We start from the raw sequence: 6,716 nt of genomic DNA, 5'->3' as shown, positions 1-6,716 counted from the left end.
CAATGCTAAGTACTCCTGCGTCAGGGTCTCTGTTGAACGACCAGGTGCGTATTTACATCAAGACAGCTATCTTTCATTACAGTCACAGTGGCAATGAGCAATTGCTGGTTTTCCCCTCCAGGCGCTAAGCTGGCTGAGATCACAGCCCTCCAGCTGAGGACTAAATACTGTGAGGAGAGAAAGCAATGCAGGTTTTTCCACAGGGATGCTACTGCTGCCTATCTTGCAGTGGGGGAGCACATCTTTTTGCAATCATAATCACTGGAAAATACCTGACTTTGCTGCATTTGAAAAAGAGGCCACAGACTAGACAAATGTAAGGCATCCATTCACTACGAGCCGAGCTGCAAATGAAACACATATTAAATTTCTCACTTCAGCCTATGATTTCACATACAGCTACGGAGGCAATATATGCTCAAAATTACATTCCTCACTAACTACTTTGGAGCATACTGATTGATACTTCTGGAATTTATAAGAGTTTGGCCCACAAAACCCAAAATGGATGAGATCAATATAAGAGGAAGGCTGGTCAGGGCTTAAGTTCAGTTCATTATTCACTATCTCAGACTTCTCATGTGATCTCATGGTCAAGTGACCACAAGAATGCAGGGTTTGCTTCCCATCTATAAACAGAGTAGAAGCAGTTTTCTAATTCAACAGGGTGTTGCATAGTGAGGATAAATCAGCTGAAGACTCAGACAGTTATATAACACATTAAAGGGGAATCATATGATTACCTTGGATTAACCACTTTTATCTGTCTGGAAGCACAGGATCACCATGCACAATATTCACGGGAATTGCCAGGCTCCTGTTTTCAGTGACAAAACCTCAGATTCCATCATTTATAAAGTAGCAACGGTTGCATCTCCATAGCCTAGATGATGATATATGGGAATGGACTTGGCTGAGGCTTTTGGCAGATTTGTGTCACAGGATATTTCAGATATTTTACAGGCTGTCAAAGTCAAATCATAGCAGTCTGAGAGAGTGGTATTTTGGGGAAGGAATAAAGAAGGCTTCAGGAAGACAAGATGGTGAGTATTGCTAGGTGAAGAGGCAGAGTGTTTAGTCACTTCTTCTCCTGCAATAGAATCAAACCTCCTTTCCTTGCTGACTCCAAGGTGAGAGGGTACCAACAGCTGGAGATGTAGGGATGGAGCAAGCAACCCCTCTCCTCACAAAGCTTCTGCTTGTGGACAGCCACTAAAGACAAAGCAGACAGGTCTGCAGGTATCCACAAGCATCTGTGACTCACTGGTCACCCCTTCACAGCTAATTCTTGGCTACCTCTCACTCTGAAAACTGTTGGAACAGATTATGCAGTTAATGGAACAACTCTTTTCCTTCTCCTATTTGTGATATGAAACTTATTTGTACTCCCACAAAGACTTTTGGTGGTAGGGCATGCTGTCCTTCCTTCCAAACTAGCATAGAGTATTCAGTCCAGCACAAGAACAAGCAAATATTGTTGCTGAAGTGTTTTCAATTAAGTCATTACAAAACTCTAGACTTCCCATGCCACTGGGAATTACAGATGTGCTCAGGATAGGTCACAGTTCCATCATAGGAGTTTTTCTTCTGTAAGGTACAGTTTTCTGCATCTGTTGCTTTAAAAGAAGTAAACTTTCATCACAAAGAGATTTCTGCATTTCATGTAGGAATTAAACGTATGCTTGTATGTGTCTGCACACAATGCTAGCTGAAAGCCAGGATTTGACCCACCACATGAAACTTACTTTAGTTAATTGGTGCTTTTGAACTTTCCTAATAAGGATATAATATCCCTAGCTTTTTTTTTTTTCCCCCAAAGAAGGGTATTTTAATAAGATGGAAAAAGCAGGGGAAGCAAAACAAGAAGTGTTTTATATTCACAGATATCTCACATTACATCTGCTACAAATACTGTATGGGCTAGATGGTAAAACCAAAAGAAAAACAAGACTGACCTTGAGATGTTTCATTATGATTTCATTGCTTCTAGTGGTTTTATTGGGTTTTGCCACTAGGCTATTAAAAACATGTGGAAATTATACAGATCTAAGTCAAACTGAGTATTTTCAACCCTAATCTTCCATCTTCTTTTCCATTTAAATACTTTAAATAGTTCTTATATATTTCATGAGTTTTCTTAATAACAAACTCAGAGATTTGGGTAGTCTATATTTTATTGATAGCTTAATCAGTAAAAGTATGATCTTTGTTTTAGAATAAATCATCCAGTCTTCTGGGGTTTTTTAACAGAAGCAAGCATTTCTCTGACATGAAATCCTTCCTAACCAAATATCTGGGGAGGGAGGAATCAGAATGGATGGGAGGGTATCAGTCCTGCACTGTGGTTGGAGCTAGCTCTAGCAGAAAGTTCAGAAAGGAAGTCTCAAAGCTCTCCGATAAAGAGAATTTCCACTGTGACTGCTCATTCTCAGTTGTTTTCTCACTGATGCTGTGCACAGGACTAATGTACAGCTCCATACCATGCTGTCTGCACAAGTAATCCACAGCTCTCCCAAGTAAATGTCACAAAAGGTATTAGAGATTATCTGCATCCCAGATGTTTTGTTCATTCCCTTTCTGAAAGCAGGTGGGAACAACCCGGAAGACTCACTTCAGTTGTTCCTGCCTGTTTTGGCATTGGAAGATTCACTTTGGTTCTCCTACCTGCTTTACGGAGAGAGTAGGAACAACCAAAGTGAGTTTTCCAGTGCCAAATCTTTTAAGCTGTGGATGATGAGAGTGCCTCGTGGTGTAGCAACTCCGCTGTCTTCAGCACATCAGTAAAGTGCTTTGGGTTTTATCCTACTGCTGCATTTCAGTTAAACAGCCCCGAAAGAGAGGTCCACCACAAAGAGGAGGAGGCATCTAGAGTGCTATATAAGTAATCAAAGTTAATTTAAATCCTGTAGAAAATATATACCTTAAGTAAAGATTTTTTAAAGCTAATTTATTTGATGACTGCTAACAAGCACACAATTATATCCTAAGTAATAAAAGCATGAGACTCATTCATTTCTTGTCTGCAACTGGAGCTGAGAATACTGCAAATCAGTCTAAATTTTTATCAGAAGCAACTTTCTCGACAGTATCATAATCACATGCTAGAAACAGATTCTGGAACTACCATGGGGAAAACTTGAGCTAGCCTGTACCACTGTGCATTAAAACAGCCTTTGCCTGATTCAAAACCATTTAAAGAAGGACTTTATTGATGGACTGTTTAATGTCCTTGGATACTACTGAAGAATTTTTATGGAAACACTTCGTATACTGGATTATTAGAACACATTTATCATCCACTGCCTCCCTATATATCTCACAGCTGGCTGACTTTACAATAGCAGTATGAATCAGAGCTACAGGGCACACCAATATTTTCCTCACTAAAGGAAATGGAGTTCTTTAGGGAATTTACTCACTGTTCTTATATTAGCAACATAATAAAGCAATTACAATTACAATCTCCATAAATTAATCCCGTTAGAGAAGGAAATATCTTGAAAAAACAAGGCTAAATTCATATTATATAAAACTCTCTATATGTTTAAATTTTTAGGACAACTATTCCCAAACACAGAGAGAAAGATTCACCAATATTAGAGTGAAATCAATTAATAGGATATTGGACTGTATCATAGAAGCTTTCCAAGAGAATGCTTCCTATCAAATATCTTAATTGTAAAATGTGTCTTTATTCTTGTTACTTTTTTGTAAGCAAAATTCGTAAAAATATTCGTGGGCTTGGTCAACACGGTGACAAATAGCATCGTAAACTAAACTCTTATTGAGCATCAGGAACCACTGTCAAAAGAGAACAATCGTGAAGCTTTGATCAGACCCCTCCTGCCTCCCCCTTCTGCATGGACCACCAAGGAGCAGAAGAAATGGCAGCTGGGTCCCAGGGAGGAAGACACTTCCCATTCTCATCTGCTTTGTTAATACATGTCCGTAGCCTCACTCCTGCACTTACCTAACTTCTGCTACTCCAGATCCTCAGCCTTTTCAGGAAAAAGTCCCTTCTATCCCTCTTGCAAAGCAGCAGAAGAGGAGGAAGGGGTTTGTACCACAGATCCCTTAGGAGCAGGCCTGCCAGCCTCACTCTAGCACCTGCAGGACTTGGAGGATCCTTTCCCCAACTGCCCTTTTAATGGACAGTCCTGTAGTATTTAAATAATAATGAAAATAATCCCCAGGTCCCCAAAGCTCAGAAGATACAGCAGATGTTCGCCCCGGCATGGCTGGCTGACCCAGAGTTAGCTGTGAGGAGGGTGGTTAGTGACTCTCGGGGGAACCAGCCCCACAGAGATGCTGTGCTGCTGCCCGAGGTCTGCAGTTGGTGGTTCGTTAGGAGCTGCCACCGCTTCCCCAAGGGAGCACTTTGCAGCCTTCCTCCTGCCCCACCACATCCCCATTCGAATTTGGTCAAAAGTTTTCCTTTGGAGGGTTTTTTGTTTTTTTTTTCCTTAACTCTTTTTTCCTTAACTCTTTTTTCCTTAGAAGACTATCTACTGACTGTGGAAAGCAGCTCCTTTTTCATTAAACATAACTCTTAAACTCCAAACACCACAGAACAGTGTGGCAAGGCCCTCGAGGCAGAGCGGGAGCCCCCTCACCACACCACAAAGGTCCTTCACCCCCACAGACCCTCACCCCACCTCCCTCCCTGGCAGCATGGCCGCTGGCAACCCCCACAACTTACCCCTCCTGCCAGCCAAGGCCGGGGACACTCAGTCGTCTGCAAGGTCCTGCTGTCCCTCACAGCGGGGCTCACAGGGCGCCATCTTGGAAGAGGGAAGGCCTCGGCCTCGTGCCACCTCCCTCCCCACAGAGGAGCCGCCATGGCTGGGGCCTCTCCTCTCCTCACAGCAGGTGGGATGGCGCCAGCTCCTTTGCGAGGCCTTTTTGCCCGTTTGGGGCAGGAGGCGCCTTCCACTTGCTGTGAATGTGGGGAGCAGAGGGAAACAGGCTCCCTGGATCCAGTCTGAGCCCCGGCGCCTCGGCACGCGCCCCACGGCCCCTCACGGCACTCAGGGCGGGAAAAGGGGCCGGAACACCCTTGTGGGGAGACAAAACCTCTGGGGAAGATACAATTATCCTCGGCCTTTTCCCCAGAAGCCCCCACATAACAAGCCCCTGGGTTACCTGGAGCGGAGTGGGACAGGGCAGGAGGGACGGGAGGGCGTGCAGAGGTGGGAGCGGGGAGGGAACAGGCGCCAGGTGCCCCCTTCCTCGGGAGGGGATGGCCATGGGGGCAAGGAGCCTGAAGGAACGGGGATGAGAGGGAGAATGGCTGCAGAACGGCCCGTCCATATTGCAGACACTGCTGGGCTATGTGCCCACCATCTGAAATAAAAGCTCATTATCCAGGGGCTATTTTTGGTACCCACTGAGTACTTTATAGCTCACATGCTGCATTTGTACTCCTGTTGCTGTGAAAAATCATATCCAACCTCAGAAAAATCCCATTTTTTCCCTGTTTCGTGCGGTATCCTCTGTAATGAGGAAACATGGCCTTTAAAAGAAAAACAGCAAATAAACTTGGACCTTGGTTTGCATACAGACCATGCATGAATACCAAGCATATGCAAATACATACTTAGGAATAAAGTTGCCAACTGAATGTTTTAAACTTCAAGTTTTCACTATCCATACATCTGTCTCAGCCTTAAAAACTTTCTATTTGTCTCTTTCCCAAATCCAAGCAATTCACAAGAAGAAAGTTACATGAAAACAACAAGTTCTCTCTGGCCCAACTTGGTGGCCTAAGGAGAGGCCAACTTCTCAACTCTCCTAATTTTCACTAAAAGGAATAAAGACCTTGCTCCTGGGTCCTGCTGCACCCAAGGTCTGGGTTGGACTTTGGGATTACAGGTGCCACCCACAGCCAAGAAAAATATGTGGGCTCAGTCCCACGGACTTCTGACTCTTCCTCATCATCTCTCGTGGAGCCTCTTATTCCTTTGAAAGAAAGAAACAAACTACCATTTCGGTCTGACAGTTTTATGTCCCATGTCATAGGTGCTGATGATACCAGATAAGTGAGGAATCAAGCCCGTGATTCTGCCTCATCAATCTCTTATATGACAATCAAAAGACATTCCTCCTGGGGGGGGGGAGAGTTGAGGCTTTTATTGGGGGGAAGTGGTGTATTTTTTTTTTTTCTGCTGGGAAACATTGTCCCCTTTAAAGGACAGATTCAGTGTGCAATTATTTTGAAATAAACTTGGAAAAGGGTTTCCTAACTCTACTGGTCTACAGGATATTCCCCTTTGACTGTAGGTGGGTCTCCTTTGACAAAGGCTGATGATTTAAGAAGTTTAACAGTGTATATACCATCCGGAATTTTTGGGCCTGGTTCTACAAGGTGCTAAAATGTACTTTCACCCCTGCATTCACCACATCCAGCTCTCAAGGGATTCAAAGGGAGTCTGGGGCACCTGACTTCTCACAGAATCACAGTGGAAGGAACTGCAGTTTAAACATAATCGAAGAGTTCTCCATAAAACTGTACAAATCTGCATATTCTCAGCTTGTTTGGGAGTATAATAAATTGGTCCGTTTCACCAAAGACTGGTAAAACTTCCACTGGGGTTTGCTGGAGATAGCTAATTGATTTGAGCTATATTCTGTAAACATTTTACATAGAAATCTCTCCCAAAAGTCAGTTGGAAGGCTATTTTATTGCTCAGCTGTATAGCTGATATTAAAAAATGCAG

The sequence above is a fragment of the Nyctibius grandis genome, chromosome 8 (assembly GCF_013368605.1).
Source record: "Nyctibius grandis isolate bNycGra1 chromosome 8, bNycGra1.pri, whole genome shotgun sequence".
NCBI lineage: Eukaryota > Metazoa > Chordata > Aves > Nyctibiiformes > Nyctibiidae > Nyctibius > Nyctibius grandis.
This window is presented reverse-complemented; position numbering follows the sequence as displayed.